Here is a 17,949-nt window from a genome sequence, read left to right on the forward strand (position 1 = left end):
GCTGATGAAGTCGGCCATGTCTTCGCTGAATTGTGTGCGTTGTCCCGGGGGTCTGTAGATGAGGGTGCCTCTGAAGGTGGTCTTGGGGTTGATGTGGACCTGAAAGTGCAGGTGCTCGGCGGTTGCGAGGGTGTCGTCGGTGTTGGTCGTGATGCGGATGGTGTTCCTGTGGACGATGGCGATGCCTCCTCCGGTGTGGTTGATGCGGTCCCTCCTGATGATCTTGTAGCCGTCTGGGATGGCGATGGCTATGTCGGGCGCTGAAGAGGCGTTCATCCAGGTTTCCGTGAGGAAGGCGACGTCTGGTGATGTTGTGTCGAGCAGGTTCCAGAGCTCGACGGCGTGTCTGTGGACGGAGCGGGTGTTGAGCAGGATGCACTTCAGGTGGTTGCTGCTGTTGCTCGTCGAGGTCTTGAGCACTGCTGGAGTGGTGCAGGTCCGGATGCAGGTGAACTTGCAGGCGTTGCAGCTGAAGGGTCCGTGGGTGCGTCTCGGGTTGGCTCGGTAACAGCCCGGGAGTCGGCCGGCGTTGAGGGCGTTGAGTTTGGTGGCGTCGTAGGTCCGGCGGGTGGGCTGGTGACGGCGTGGGCCAGGGGTCCTGGCACTGGGCGCGGTCCAGGCGCGGACAGGCGCAGATGGGCTTACCTTTGGCGCACCTTCGGCGCCCAATCGGCGCTCCCGCTGCGCGCGTCCGCTGCGCGGTCGCTGGGGGGGCGTCATAAGTAGGAGCCAGGAGGGAGGGTCAGCGGGGAGGTGGGAGGCGGGAGGACCAATGGGAGTGGAGGGGAGGCGGAGCTACTGGTCAGCGGCGGCGGGAATCACGGAGGTGACCGGGGCAGCGGGTCCGGAGAGGAGCGGGGGCAGAGGCGGCAGGCTGCGGGCAGAAGGTGAGCCTGATGCGGAGGGCAGCGGAGGAGGTGAGCGGAGGTCAGCAGCGAGCAGGTAGCGGCCAGGCAGCAGCTAGGGCAGCAGGCAGGCGAGCGGCAGAGCAGCGTGAAGGGGGCGACCGCCTGCGAGGGCACAGGGGTCACAGTGAGAGACCCGGCAGGGACCCCTTAAGTAGGAGCCGGGAGGGAGGGTCAGCGGGGAGCCGGGAGGCGGGAGGACCAATGGGAGGGGAGGCGGAGGTACTGGTCAGCGGCGGCGGGAATCACGGAGGTGACCGGGGCAGCGGGTCCGGAGAGGAGCGGGGGCAGAGGCGGCTGGCTGCGGGCAGAAGGTGAGCCTGATGCGGAGGGCAGCGGAGGAGGTGAGCGGAGGTCAGCAGCGAGCAGGTAGAGGCCAGGCAGCAGCTAGGGCAGCAGGCAGGCGAGCGGCAGAGCAGCGTGAAGGGGGCGACCGCCTGCGAGGGCACAGGGGTCACAATCAATCAATAAACAATCAATAAGATAGTTTAAAAAAACAAAAATCCATCCTCACTAAAATACCATAAAATACAAATCACACATATATAAAATGCTTACTGGTAAGAAAATTGTATAACTTACATATATAAATACTGTAAATGTTGTTGCTTAAAACTATACGCCAAAACCATGTGCAAGAAAAAGTCCGTAATTCAAACAAACACTTTTCCTCAAGGCCAAATGGTATTCTTGAAATCCGTTATATTGAAATTTTGCAATAGTAATCGTATTAATACATACTATTAAATTCCTCAGAGGCCGAATTATGTTCCTAAAAGTTTGGCTTTAAAAATATTAGGTAGAAATTAGGTAATTCGCTTGGCAAACGTTGTTTAAAAACCAACTGAACAGCATTACAAAGTGTCAAACCTGTTACACATTTTAGATAGGCAGTGTAATGGTCAGATAATGTGGAGGGACCATCATGGAAAATTATTGCCACTGCTACAAAAGTCCTTCCTGATAATGATAGTTGACTTGCTACAAAATGTTTTATTAAAGTTTCCAATTTTCTTCCATCAGCTGTACAACGTTGCATCATTAAAATTATATATTGTCCATATCTTTGGAGAAATAATGTAGATAACATTTCTGATTTGCATTGGCTGCACTCCATGTTCTGATTTGCTGCTTCAACTAGTTTATTGAAAGACACTGATTTACAGTCTGGCAATGTCAAATATATAAATCTTTCAGTGTCTATGTTAGTGCTACATGTATACATACAATTTTCACAATGATGTTCCCATTTATAACAAAGGCCAAAAAGATTTTCAATTTTTTATACCTTCAATTTCCAATATGGTAAGCATATACATTAGAAATTCCTGAGCATCTTGTTGGATATTCTGCGTAAATTGTGTAGAACCAGAACATACATCCAAAAGATTACTAATATCACAAACACTTTGTATTTTACTTTTATCAGTTCTCAATTTTTCATGAACGCAATGCAACAATGAACAAAATCTTTCTTCCCGATTCTCTATAATTTTCTGTTGCAAACCTTCAAGAAAAAAAACAACATTGACCACTACATTAGCATAGCAGTTGACACCTGAACTATTTTAAAACGGATAACCAACAATGCCTTCAACAGTTTCCTTTTTCTTTTTGCTTGCAATCACAACATTATATTGTTTTTTTCCCTTCTCTATACCTTCACTACAGATGTTCTTATATCTTCTTTTTCTTCCTACTACATGCTTTTCAAATACAGGATATTGACCTAAATTAGGAGCATAAACTCTTCTTAACCGATTATGCTCTTTTACAAAGTTTGCATCTGCAGTAACCTTTGTGTCATCAAAATCAATCAAAAACAAACCAGATAAAGTTTTGACTCCTAACGAAGCAAAATATGCCATAGCCTCTTTAAACGCAGTATTTCCAATGTTCACCAAAGCACTTTCTACACTTAAACCTTGAGATTTGTGAATAGTCACTGCATATGCCAGCGAAACTGGAAACTGTTTTCTACAGACATATAAATCTTTAACAAGCAAAAAACGAACTGAACAAGGACCAATTTGTTTTACTTCTTCAATCTGATCAAATTTAATTTTTAAAAATTCAATACCATCTTTATTCGGATAATTAACAAAATCCACAACTTTGCCCATTGCTCCATTAACTAAACCTTTTTCTACATCCAAATTATGCCTTAAAATTACCCGACAGTTTCTACATACATATAAATTATTTTCTAAACCAGCAGTTTTAGATATCAATTTTTCTAAAGAATCCAATTTTGTTTTCAACTTTTCTGTCAAAATAATAGTGATTCCTTCAAGCTCTCTTTTAGCAATGGCTTCCATTTTTATTATTTCTTCATTTTCCAGCTTCAAAAGTTGTTCGTTGAATATAGAACACTGACGCAGTGTTGGCATTAAGAAGATTACAGATTTGTTTTCTACAATTTTCATGTATATTTTCTCAGGAACTACATTTTCATATGGAAACAAATTAGAAAGTAGTCGACTCTGCAAAGCTTCTCTGCCATGTTCTGTCAGTAATCCAATTCTTATATCTTGAAGAATAGTTTCATAATCAACATCATTTGCCTGTCGCATATTTGTAATGAGTTCCTTGTATTCAAAATATGACCAAATGTTTACATTTCTAACACTATCCAGAAACTTTCTGGTGTCTTCATGCGCAAGTGTTTTAAATACTGGTTGTCCTTTTATGGGAGTAAGTTGCATTAGAATTTGCTGAATTCTTCACAAAATCAAGCATTACGTTTGAGACCATGCTTATCTCATCAATAGAGTATATTGCGGGGGGGTTTACCCAAAATGAGTCCCTGGGACCTGGGTTGTCTAAGTATTACGAGGAAGGGGTCCCATAGGGATGTGGAACACAAATTATAACATAATACAAAACGCAGTCACATAGACATTGAATCAAACCACCATGTTTTAATCACAATGGGGATGAATAGCAAATAGCAACAATAATCATGCTTTAAAAGTTGGACAGGTGGAGCAATGCCCCAGGGGAAGGGGGAGTGCGTGATGATGTGAGGATATTGTGATAAGGACGGGTTAGGGTGACAGAATAATCAAAACTTCAAACCACAATAGTTTTGATAGTTACACATAATGTACACAGAAAACCAAAAGAACATTGGATTTCAAATCAAGATACATCATACTCCACACAGTACAGTATATGAACAATTGGGCCATGGAGTTGACATTGTAAATGGTTGTCGACGTTTCGACCCTCTCAAAATTGCAGGTCCTATTAAATCCTTGCGGTGGGGTCTTCTTCAGGACAAGGGAGTTGGGGCAGACCACCTATGTCGATATATGATATCTAGTATTATTAAACGAATTAAACTCAAGGAATTGAATTACACTGATTTATATGGAGAAAAGCACACGGATCAAATTACGATAGACGGGAATATACACCAATGTAAACAGGCATTGTGACCCCCGAATTGTGGGGTGCCAAAAATAGGATGTTCGCCTTATAGTGAATAATGGCATACATTACAGAATAAAACCGTGAATTGCTGTTGGTGCATCACGTGTAGTGACCCCCTGACTAATGGGTGTCCTTAGGTGATTATTACCCAGTGAACGATAAAGTGTATATCAAACCGGGAACGTGGAACGTGGAAAATTGGCGGTCCGTAACCAGGTGGTGTGTGGCCAGCGTGACCATTACTGACAAGTGTACTAAGGAATATATGTCATTTACCTTAATGAGACTGATTTGGGATCTAGAAAAACTGAGCGGACATCCTCTTTGATGTTCCTGTGGGGAAACGTACAAATGATTTAATGTACGCTAGGACCGACACTTCATGCAATATTAGCGGTATACCGGCAGAGAGCCCGGTTTGATATACACTTTATCGTTCACTGGGTAATAATCACCTAAGGACACCCATTAGTCAGGGGGTCACTACACGTGATGCACCAACAGCAATTCACGGTTTTATTCTGTAATGTATGCCATTATTCACTATAAGGCGAACATCCTATTTTTGGCACCCCACAATTCGGGGGTCACAATGCCTGTTTACATTGGTGTATATTCCCGTCTATCGTAATTTGATCCGTGTGCTTTTCTCCATATAAATCAGTGTAATTCAATTCCTTGAGTTTAATTCGTTTAATAATACTAGATATCATATATCGACATAGGTGGTCTGCCCCAACTCCCTTGTCCTGAAGAAGACCCCACCGCAAGGATTTAATAGGACCTGCAATTTTGAGAGGGTCGAAACGTCGACAACCATTTACAATGTCAACTCCATGGCCCAATTGTTCATATACTGTACTGTGTGGAGTATGATGTATCTTGATTTGAAATCCAATGTTCTTTTGGTTTTCTGTGTACATTATGTGTAACTATCAAAACTATTGTGGTTTGAAGTTTTGATTATTCTGTCACCCTAACCCGTCCTTATCACAATATCCTCACATCATCACGCACTCCCCCTTCCCCTGGGGCATTGCTCCACCTGTCCAACTTTTAAAGCATGATTATTGTTGCTATTTGCTATTCATCCCCATTGTGATTAAAACATGGTGGTTTGATTCAATGTCTATGTGACTGCGTTTTGTATTATGTTATAATTTGTGTTCCACATCCCTATGGGACCCCTTCCTCGTAATACTATCTCATCAATAATCAGAAGTTTCATTTTCTTCAGCGCTCTTGAAACTTCACAACAAGCTTCTCCAGATAGCTTGTGATATTCCAATTTGTTTTCATGCTCCACAGGTAGCATCAGTAAACGATGTAATGTAATTCCTTTAACGTTGTGTGCTGCTAACCCAGTTGGAGCAGTTACAACACAAGACAAGTATGACTCAGTTGTTTTCTGTAGATAAGTAGTGATTACTTTAATTAAGAAACTTTTTCCTGTTCCAGCTTGTCCACTCACATACATTCGGATAGGTTGAAAACATGTGCATGGGCATTCTTTCTTTTCATGAAGAAATCCATGATCAATCTGTTGTCTCACTTGCTGATATATTTCTTTCTGTTCAACATTTAGGGCCCCATTAGGATGTCGGGCGGATCGCCACCACCATGCGGGTGGTGGCAATCCGCCCGACATCCTTGTCCGCCCGCTACCCATTTCCCCCCCTGCCATATTACTATGGCTGGGGGACCGCGGCGGACGGAAACACCGTCCGCCGCTTTTCCGCCCCGGTCACCTTGCGACCGGGGTGGAAAAGGGTTCATATGGTGGCTGTGTCTATCAGACACCGCCAGCCATATTATGATGGGCTAATTCAGATGCCTTTCCGTGGCGGCATTGAAAGGCATGCGGTCTTTACATTGGGGGCCCCTGCGGGCCCCCATGGTGAAGGCGAGGTGGGGGTCACATGGGGGGTACCTGTGGTAGCCCCCTGCAAATGCATACCATGCATTCATAACTTTGCGGCGGGTGCTAGTGTGAACACCGCCCGCCGCAATGTTATGAATCTATGATGCACCCGCCAGTGTGGTGGGCGCATCATAATGGGCATGGCGGGACTGCCGCTTAGATCGCGGGCGGTCCCGTTTTCCACGAGGATGGCGGGCGGGCAAAGTCCGCCTGCCATCCTAATGGGGGCCCAAGCTGTTCTTCCAAGTTTGCTTAGTCTGTTACAGCTTCTTGAGCTTGATGCATTACTGTTTCCACCTCATTCATGGCGATTGCTGCTTCATTTTCAACAATTGGTTGTCCTGGTGGATCTTTGACTGTCTTGAGAACTGTCTTTAACAATCTCAGCTGCAATAGTAGCTTCTTGATCAATTTCATTGTTCAACATTTTCATATAATTAGCAAAAACAGTGCATTGTATGGTATCTTTACAAGCATTGGAGGAATCTTCATAGCTCTGAAATTCTCCAAGTAATTCCAATTCTGAACACCATGGTTTGAACAGTTGCAAAAGGGCTAAATAGTAAAATTCCCTTTTACCTGCAGTGTCACAACTCAGCTTCCTGTGATTAATCAAATTTCCTTTCATTTGTTTCACCAAACATCCTTCGGAACCAATCACTGCATATTTTCCATCATTGATGTTCTCTGTAGTATTCCGTTTAACAGTGTCGTTTTGCAGTACTTCATAGAGACACATGTTCTCAAGATGATGACTTCTGTTGGGTAATATGTGTCCAACATATTCATTTTCAAAATATCTGTACTTTCTGGATCTTTTTCTGCTAAATATTCAATTTCTTGAACAGATTTCAGTACCCGATTTCGCATTGCAACAAGACCTAGACTCACCCAAATTATTCTTCTAGATTTGGAGTATAGACTTCCCGATGATAACCGATCTGAGCATTCATATGCTCCAATTTCTCGATTGGATAACATCTTCAAACTGAAACTGTATAATTTCTTATTGAGAGTCTTCTCGTGAGAAATCTCTTCCCACATTTCTTTCAATTCCGTCTTTTCTGATTTTGTAATGTAGGATGTTACATATTGAGCAACAGCAATGGAATTGTCCGCAACATACTGAATATCCATGTTAGCGTTCCACATGGACAGATTAACCGGATTGTAGTCATTTATGTATTTTGACTCTTTGCTTCTTCTTAAATTGTAGGTATTTTTTGGAGACTTTCTTGTGATGGTATGTCGCATAGCTGACATAAAACTGTTCACTCTTCCTTTGGATTTTACAGGATGTGGAAATGCAAAACGACATTTGGTATAGAACTTATCCTTAGACTAGTATTTTTCACATCGATGGCTTTGGAATAATAAGACTTGTTGTCTTAAGTTTTTTTCTTCTGTGCTTTTGGGTACAGCACATGTGGCATATTCTTCAATAAAAGACAAAACAGTATCATCTGAATCTGTTCCGAATTTTGGGGCATCCTTGATCCATAATAGCATATGTATATGAGGGGCACCTCTTGCTTGATACACCTTTCTCCAAAAGAAATCCGCAACTTCTCCAAGAGGAGGATTTTTTTTTTTCAAAAAAATCTTTATTTCCAAAATCCAATTATTACACAGCAGGGAGCCTACAACCCGGGGGCCGGCAGCAGCTCATAGTCATCAAATCTGTACCTTCTGATTACATTGTACACAGCCAAGTAGCCGACACCCCGGAGGTCCGGCGGCGATTAAGTGTCATATAGCTCAGCAATTTCTGGTTCATCAGCTGCTTCCCCTTCCCGGACCTGTTTCCATTTCCTCGCCTGTGTGTGTCTGGCATCATGTCTATAGTTGTCATTCCTATCAGACTAAAGTGACCGTCCAGAGGACAGCAACTAGTTCTCCAATATACAAGAACTAACCCTAACAATCCCCCCACCCGCAATTCGCCAGTTCCTCCCTGGATCCCTTCCGCATTCGGAAAGTAAGCTACCTAACTACCCCGAGGGTACTATCCCAGCGGGAGGCCTACACATCAACTGTAGGCCATCCTCTTACCACAGTCAGGTTCATAGTGCTCAGTGCACCCTTCCTATCCTTCTCCCTACTAAATCAAAGCACTAAATATTGCTCTGAGTTCATACCCCCTCCTCATATGGAGGGCCCTGGCTTCCCTATGGCAGTCTGCTCATCTTGCCCCATGAAGTTAGTCAATATCCTCTAACACCCGCTACGTCCCCTTTGGCATCTATCCTTCCAACGCTATCCCCTCCTGATCTCCCGGGTGTGTGTCGTGTCCGTCATGCATCTCTCCCTGTGTCGTGGCCGCCCCTTCACCTGTATTCAGATACGTCTTATACAACCCCCAGAAATCCTTGGGTCGGCTCTTAGGCGGTAGCAGTTCACTATATGTCTCTGACTGTGTGCTGCAGTACAACATATCTCTTGCCCATCTTCTCTTAGTAGGCAGTGGACCCCTCATCCAGCACACAGCGACTACACGTCTAGCCATTAAAAAACCCATATCTACCAGGCGTCTTAGTGCAACCGGAAGGGGCTTAGAATAACTCAGCAGCGCCAGAGCAGGGTTAGCCGGAAGGTCTGTCTCTAAAATCGTGCTTATTTCTAAAAATATTTCTGTCCAAAATGTATTGACCCCCGGGCAGCTCCATGCCATATGTAGAAAATCTGCCTCCTGTGCGTGGCAACGTTCACATTCAGCGGACTGACGATGCCCATACCTATGCAGTCTCTCCGGGGTGTAAAACACACGCTGCAAATATTTGAAATGGATCAGCCTATGCCTTCCATTAAGAGACAGCCTTCTAGTACTTTTGCAACAATATTTCCACATGCCGTCGTCTATCTGCATTTGCAAATCGTTTTGCCATGCTTCCCTGGCCCTAGAATGGTGCAGTTCCCTTTGTTGTACACCTATCTTAATTAGATTCGTAACCAGCTTTTGGGGGGCTGCCGTTTTAATCACATATGTGAGTTCTGGGATTTCTGGCGGCTCTGCCAGATTCGTGCCCAATAGTGCTAAAAGTGCACTGCGTACCCTGTGATACTGGAATTGGAGCAAAAGTGTGGACTCCATAGCCCGGGGTAGAATCTGCTCCCAAGATTTTATCGCCCCGTTTGCAAAGAGGTCCTCCATCCTTACAATGCCCAATTTATTTAGTGCTCTTATAACACCCTTCTCCTTCAATGGGGTAATCCACACCGCCCACTCGATCGGCATGAGTGGAGAGTATAGCAGTTCACCGTTCCTCTCCCGCAGGATGGCATGCCATGCGCGGTTCGTGGCCGTTATCGAGTCCAGTCGGCCAATACCACGCTCGGCTGGGTAGAACACAGTAGCCGGTAATGGGGCAGGGTCTGCAAACAGTCGCTCCAGAATCACATGCGGGATTGCTGGATCCCCATGAATCCACGTGTGTAGATGAGCTGCCTGAGCAACTCTGTCATAGTGTTCCATGTCTGGTGCACCCAGCCCTCCCAGCTCATAGGGGAGTATCAAGACTTTCCACTGAACTCTGGGTTGCTTACCAGCCCATGCTAGCCTAATGAGAACTTGTGTCAGACTCCTGAAAAAGGCCTTGGAGAGCGCCACCGGAATATTGTTAAACAGGAACAGGAATCTAGGCAAAACGACCATCTTCATGATGGCTATTCTTCCCATTAAGGACAGCGGTAACTTACACCATAAGTCCACGTCATCAATCAGCCTCGAAAAGGCAACCCCGTAGTTCTCCCGTACTAGTATGTCCGGGTCAGGGTGAAGTTGTATCCCCAAATACCTGACCGGGTCCGTTGTCCACTGCAATGGGTACTCCATTTCAAATCTGACTGTCACCGGGGTCAATGGGAACGCCACTGGCTTGCTCCAATTCACTTTTAATCCAGAGAGAGCCCCAAATCTTACTACCTCACGAAGTACTGAGGAAAGGTTCGTCTCAGGGTCTCGTACATACAACAGCGTATCGTCTGCATACGTAGATATACCAATCTTATACGTCGGGAAATTAATCCCTTCAAACCTGTGGTATTCCCTAATCGCGCACGCCAAGGGTTCCGCAACCAATGCATAAAGCAAGGGCGATAGCGGGCAGCCCTGCCTTGTACCTCTACTAATCCCAAATGCTTCTGAGACACGATCGCCCATGCGCAGTCTCGCTGTGGGCTCATAATATAACGCACCTATCATCTGCATAAAGGGTTCCCCCAGGCCCAGCTTACGTAGTACTCTCAGCATGAAGGGCCATTCCACCGAGTCGAAGGCCTTCTCCATATCGAGAAAGATCGCCAGTGCTTTATTCTCCGGGCGCACATGTTGCATAGCCCCCAGTATCGTGCGGATGTTGTAAGTGAGGTTTCTGGCCGGAATAAATCCTGCTTGCTCCGGGGCAACTAACTCCGGGACTAGTAACGCCAGGCGCGTGGCCAAGACCTTCGCATAGAGTTTAGTGTCCACGTTTAGTAACGAGAGCGGCCTGTAGGAGCTACATGCATTAGCAGGTTTACCAGGCTTTAGTATTGTTACAAGGAGCGCCTCTCTCATAGAACCAGACATACTCCCTTCTGTACAGATGTCATGAAATAGGGTAGATAGATGAGGGATCAGCTGATCTTTAAAGGCCTTATAAAAGCCAACAGTCAGGCCGTCCGCCCCTGGGGCGCTCCCGGAACACATTCCCTCAAGCGCTTCCACAATCTCGTCTCTGTGTATAGGCATCATTAGGAATTCTCTCTGAGAATTGGACAGTAGGGGCATCTCAATGTAACTAAGGTAGTCATCTATTTCCTCTTCCATTTGGGAGGATCTGGACTTATAAAGATCAGAGTAGTAGTCCCTGAACTCCCCAAGAATTTCCGTTTCCCCCGTGAGCACCTCCCCGGATGATGTTAACAGCTCATCTATGACCAGCGGTCGTCTGTCTTTCCTCATTATTCTAGCCAGCAGAGAGCTAGGTCGTTCCCCCTCACCATATGTGCGTGCTGTGGCGTATTTGCCCAAGTGTTGTACTTCCCTATCTGCCTCCTCATTGAATTCAGCAATTAGCGTTTTGATTTGCTCTGCCACACTAGCATCCGAATCCCCTTGCTGTCACCTTTCCAGTGCTGCCAATTGGGTTTCGATGTGTTTCAGCCTTTGCCTTATCAATTTGAGTACACTGGAGTGTTTGGACATTGCAATACCTCGGATATACACTTTGAATGTGTCCCACACTGTCTGAAAACTGTCAACTGATCCCGCATTAGTTTAAAAAAACCTATCTATTTCCTCTGCCAGTTCTCCCCTGAATACCTCATCTAACAGTGAGTAAGGGGGGAAGCGCCACGTGAAGGGGGGGATTCTCTTCACAGGAGTTACCAGCACCAGGAGCAGGGGGGAGTGATCTGAAAGTGTGTGTGGAAATATCATGCACTCCTTAATGCTCCCAACGCAAGCTTGTGACGTTAGCCAGTAATCGATTCTTGTGTGGATATCATGGTATGCAGAGTAGTGCGTGTACCCACCTTTTGTGGGATTTCTATGTCTCCAGACATCTACCAAGTCTAGTTTAACTAGCTCTGCTTTCATGTGTAAGGCCGCCGCTGCTGGTCGGCTCGTTGGCCCAGATGACCTATCCAACTCGGGATCTAACACTAGATTAAAATCCCCCCCCACATCATTCTGGAAGTAACGTACTGTCTACAGTGAGTTGCTATTTCATCATAAAACTTTGGGGAGTCGTAGTTGGGGCCATAAACATTGATCACTAACAGGTCATGTCCCTTGCCCACGCATCGAACAATCAAATAACGGCCCTCTGAGTCCGCTTTAATCATCGTCAATTGCAGCATCGACCTAGGGTTGACCCATACAATCACTCCTCGAGAATGTGTGGTAAATCCAGCGGCCACACAACTACCCCTCAATCCCCTAGCCGAGAGCATCTTGCTCGTTATTGGTAGGTGTGTCTCCTGAATGAGCGCTAAATCTATATTGTGTCTGTGGAGGTAGTTCACCACCCTTCTGAGTTTACGGTAATCATTGAGGCCTCTCACATTCCAAGTTAGCGCCCTCAGTGAGTCGTGAGCACTCGCATCATTCATCCCAGCACAGTCAGCTATCTCAGAAGCAAGAGATTATAGTGAACAGTCGTGAGTCTCCATCTCCCAAGCGCTGTTCCCACAATGGTGTCAGGTAAAAAATCTACCTTTGGGTAAGAAGATCTGAGAGGAACCTCTTCTGGCATAACAAACAACATCCAACCCCTGAGTTCAAACAATCCCCTTTCCCCACCCCATCCCTCCCACAGCAGACCTCCCCCAACCTGGCCTGGCAGAGCCCCATCCCACCCTTCTTCCTCATCTCGTTCAATTCGTCCTGAATAACCTTCCAACTAGTCCTCTAGGGGACCATTAGAGCTAACAGCGCTAGGGCAGAGGTCACCAGGAAAGCAAAAAACTATGCTTATGCGTGTTAGTCCACCCTTACGCCCCTGCGCCATCGCCCCACAAGTGTCCATCAACGTAAGGCTGAGTCAATGATTGGCGCTGTAGTGAAGCGTTACTCCCCCCGTATCCCTTCATAGGGCACATGACGCGTATGTAAAGTTCAGTAGCACTGCGCATTGTGCGGTACGCTTAAGCCAAGCCAGTGAGAAGTCTATCAAAGTTTCCAGACTGCCAACAAATAAACATATAGTGGAAAGATCTCACCCAGCAACTGTTCTGTAGTCTATGCACTGGTCGCTTCACACTCCACCTGTAGGCCGCCCGGTTTCACAAAAGTCATTTCTTGTTGAGGGTTCAGTGTCGCAATTCTGTCCAGTCTGCAATACAGGCATCAAAGGGGAGACCCTAAGGCTACCAGCTCTGCTATTCCTGCTCATCCAGCTGGCTGTTTTCCTCCTGCTCCCCATGTTGGGTCCTTGGGCTATTCCTGCGTTCCCTGGACCACACCTTCAAAGATTTCTGCAGTTCTCTAGGATCCGTGAAGAAGTGCGAGTGACCTCCTCTGTTTATCTGCAATTTTGCCGGATATAACATGGCGTTGTCCAGGCCAAGTTCTCGGAGTTGTTTTTTATATTGAGCAAAATGCCGTCTCTCGTCCTGCACTTTCGCCGTGAAGTCGGAGTACAGAGAGACAACCATGCCTTCGAACTGAAGCCTCTCTTTGTCCCTTGCAATCCTCAACGTTGTGTCTCGGTCCCTGTAGTTCAGCAGTTTTGCGATTATCGGTCTCGGGGGGGCCCCTGTCCGCGGTCGAGGACCCAATGTGCGGTGGGCTCTTTCCACAATAAACATCGGCGAAAATACATCCTCTCCCAAAAGATTGACCAGTAGTTTCTCCACGAAGAGTTCCATCTTCCCGGTTTGCGTCGTTTCCGCAATCCCCGTAATGCGGATATTCGAGCGCCTCGAGCGGGATTCCAAATCCTCTGATTTATCCTGTATGACTTGAAGTAGTTTGGAGAACTGTTTGCGGTCTTTGTCCCACTCAGATTGGGCTTCTTCCACTGTGATTCGCCTCTCGGACATGTCCAGCCGCTCAGTATGTTTATCTACCCTCTCCGACATGCGGTCCATTCTGTATGTGAGGGCATCAAGCTTTGAGCCAATCGACGCCATGCTGTCTTGCAGTCCTTTCTCCATCGTTCCCAGCATGTCTTTTATGTCCGCATACAGTGAGCCCTCCGGGCCTCTGCCTGTCGGTGACGGCGTGGGCTCTTGCATTTCTGGGACCTTAGGTCTCCGCTGGTCAAATGCCAGCTTGGATTGAGTCTTGTCTCCTTTACCCATGGCAATCTGACCGGTCTCGATATGGCTAGCCACTCTGCGCGGGGGCAGCAACAGATATATAACGACCCTGCCACCACCAATTCCATGCCGGAGATTCCCGTGACGCAGTAAGGATCCCCTGTGACATCGCCCTTCTGAAGTATCCACTAGTGTATTGGATTCTTATCAGCACGACGCTCAGGGCTGACCGCTTCTTTCTGATGCGTGCGTTGCCAGAAACCCAGCTCTAGTAGGCCTGGGCCTCGCTCCTCCTCCAGTCACCGTCTTACTGGTATCGTCAATGGTGCCAGGGACAAAGTCACAGCACCGAGGCGCTGCTGAGACTGCACCGTAGCTGTGATAGTGTGAATCTTACTCCATGCAGCCAGTTTCTCAACACCAGTCTCCGGGGCCACCTCACCAGAAACTGCTCGCTTCTCAAATACCTGGTGCCGATCAAACTACATAGATGACAGATGTAGAGTGTGATCTGGTGGGGCCAGTCTCCAGATGCTGCAGCTTGTGCCGACAATGCCGAGTTTTACTGGGGTTTCCAGAATGCCTGTGCTCTCCTCCACTGAGGCGCCACCCTCACTGTTATCCCCCTAACCTCCGCCTCCCCGAGCATCAGTTTTCCCGATGCAGCCGTTAGGGAGTGGGGGGGGCATCGGATGTCGTCGCACGCTGTCCCCGCAGCCGCCGTTCCGTGTGCGAGCTACTCTATGCAGGGGGCCCAGGCTAAGAGTCGGGACCCCGCCGGGGATCCAATGTCAGTCCGCCCTGTGGGGGGGAGAGCGCCCAACGCAGCAACGACTCCCGTCACTTCTGCCTCTGTCGCCCAGCGCCGCAAGAGGTCCCTGCTTCCTCCGATCGCCGGCACGTCTGTCCCCACCTCTGCGTAGAGCTATCCCCCTCAACGTCTCAGGCTGTCGCGTGTTCTGCTTCCGCTCCGCCGCACGTAGGATCACGCACGGCGGACAGGTTCTCCGGCAAGTCCGTGGCTTAGGGCCCAGTCCGCCAGGAAAGTCACGTGTGCTCCGGTTTCTTCGTGCAGCCTCAAACTGCAGCGGACAACGGCAAAAATGCTCCCCACCAATACCGGAGAGGTAGTCCTCAGCGCAGGGGTCAGTAGCCTTCGTCAAATTAGGATAAATATCAGGATATTGGTCTCGATGGCGCGGAGCTCGGTTCCTGTGCTTCCTACATCGGTGCTGGCAAGCTCCGCCCCCCATAGAGGAGGATTTTTTTATAGCAGATAAAAGACATCATAGCTTCAAATCTGTGATTAAAATACCTGCATACATTAACAGGATCACAATTTTCCAGGTGTCTTGTATTCAATATTTTTCATATTGGAATTTGCCTCTCGAAGAAATTCAAGTAAATCATCCCAAGCGTACTCAGCACAGCTTAGGGTAAGGAACCGTGTAGGAGTTCCTAAGTTCCGTAGCATACATTTCAGTTCTCCATGACGATGGTACTAATATTCATTAGTGCCACGCTGACATGCCCTCAGATTAATCAGCTGAGATTCTAAATGATCATCCCTCTGGTGCACTTTATCCATGAAAATATTTGCAGAAACATTTTGCAGATGTACTCCTGTTTTCAATGTGTGATTGACTGCATATGAAAGTCCAGACAAGTCACTTTCAAACAAAAGATGAAATATATAAGGGATACACTGTCTAAATCTTGGATCTTCTGTATACAATCTTGTTGTCCGATATTCAGATGCAGGAATTTTCACAGGTCGTTCATCATATCGTCCTCCTTTTCCTGTTGGAAACAACTGCGGAAAACAATGAGCTTCCAAGCTCTCTTCCCATGCACTCTTGGAACTTCCCTTTGCTTTTTTCATTTGAAATAAGTCAATAGTATTCCCCATCACTTCTTTTGAATGAAGTGGATGTACACTGTAATGTTCATAGATTTCTTCACTTCTTCACATATCCACTTTTTTAATTTGTCCTCTTGACGTTTCAGTATCTTCTGCTAAAAGTATTTCTTCTTCTCCGATATACACCGATATACACATTTTTATAGTACTTATTGTTTTTTTATTAAATACAAAGTCGCCTTCTGCACTTTCCTAACATCCACTAACTCCTGCCAGATTTTCTTACTCTTAGTAGGAACACTATTAACTAGAATGACTAGTGGTTCATTTTCTACACACTACACCAATAGTTTCAACATTTTTCTTTAACCCCTTCGACGCTCATGACGAGCTCAGCTCGTCATGGAGTTTCCATTGATTTCAATGGAAATTACATGGAAGATTATCATGGACCTTAGCATCCAAGTGGTTAAATCTAATGGTAAAAATACAACTCTTCCTTTTAATCCTCTCCGTAAATCTGAAGGAGGCAATTTACCTGTTTTAGGCTCCATACGAACAATAGCCTGAAACGGGTGCACACATTGAATGAGAATAGACTCATAGCTATTTAAATCTATCAGTTCTGGAGGAATAGCAACCAACTCTAGATTATTATGCACAGTTCTAGCGGGCATTTTATTCTCATCTAATTTGTTATAACAATATTTACAAATACGCTGATCAGAACCCAAATCAAAACAATTCTCTACCAACAAATAAGTTGCAAATTCTTTCCACATATCATTATTTTCTCTTTCACTTTTTAAATACAGATCAACACTCCTAGTCTGATTTTTATAGTGAGTTCGCCGGCAACAAATACAAGAATAATTTGGACTTTCACCTGAAATCACCTTAAACTTTGTAATTTCACCTTCGAAATGTTTTGTACAACTATGTTCAACATTCTGTTCAACACTTTTTATTCTTTTTATTAGTTATAAAGAAACAGTGGTGGATGTCACGTACATTCAATACAGTGTAATACAAATATCCCTGGTAAACCCTTCGTTACACAACTTTGGTGGTTACAAGCAAATATCTCAGTCATTCAATGAGCATGAGGCCTTACGGTTTGGTCGTCAGCCGGGGCAACATGGGGGGGTTCGCAGATATGGCCCCTGTACTCATTCCAGTTGGCTCATACACCAATCCATTTCCGGGGACAGCCTCTGGCCACGTATACTGTTTTTTCCTGGAGCATAAACCAGTCCATATCAGTTTTCCATGAGTCCAGTTTTGGATGGGTACCTGTCCCCCATGGCCTAGCTATGTTCCGTTTAGCAATTGCAAATCCTAACATGGCCCACAACCTCCCATGCGTGGATAAGTCATTAGGCTCCCAAATGTTTAAAAGACACCTTTTTGCCTCTACTCTCAATGCCACTTCCCACACCTCTTGCATGCATCGGTGAATGCGGCGCCAGTAGGTTTGGACCAGCGGACATTCCCACAGTATGTGGAAGAACGACCCTTCCGCCCCACATCTCTTCTACAGATCCCGTCTTCACTGCGGCCCATCAACCTCAGCCTAGTACCAGATATGTAGACTCTATGAAGAATCTTAAGTTGAATCAGTCGTAGTCTGGCTGAAATGGCCACTTCCCTTTGGGACGCCAGGGCACACCTCCATTCCTCCTCATCGATTTCCAACCCGTCCACCTCCCACTTCCCTTTAAGTGGCTGGAGTAGATCTGGGGAGTTATTGATAATCTTCTCGTATGTAAGGGATATGGCGTGTTCAGGCAGGTGACCATCAAGGAGTCTATCCTCCAGGGGGGAAGCAGCAGGGGGCAGAGTTCCCTGGGGATTGTTAGATTGCAATGAGTGTCTAACTTGCAGGTCTCTAAAATGCTCTGTGCGTGCAAGCTCATACGTGCGCTGGAGTGAGTCAAAGGAGATGAACCCCCCGGGGGCCTCACAAGTCGCGGATGTGGGAGATCCCGATGAGGTCCCAATTATGAAATCCCTTAGTGCGACCGAGGGTACCCAACTTTTCGGATACCCACAACGGGGTAGCCATCGTCAAGGTGCCAGCCCAT

This window comes from Lissotriton helveticus, chromosome 6 (assembly GCF_964261635.1).
Source record: "Lissotriton helveticus chromosome 6, aLisHel1.1, whole genome shotgun sequence".
NCBI classification, from domain to species: domain Eukaryota; kingdom Metazoa; phylum Chordata; class Amphibia; order Caudata; family Salamandridae; genus Lissotriton; species Lissotriton helveticus.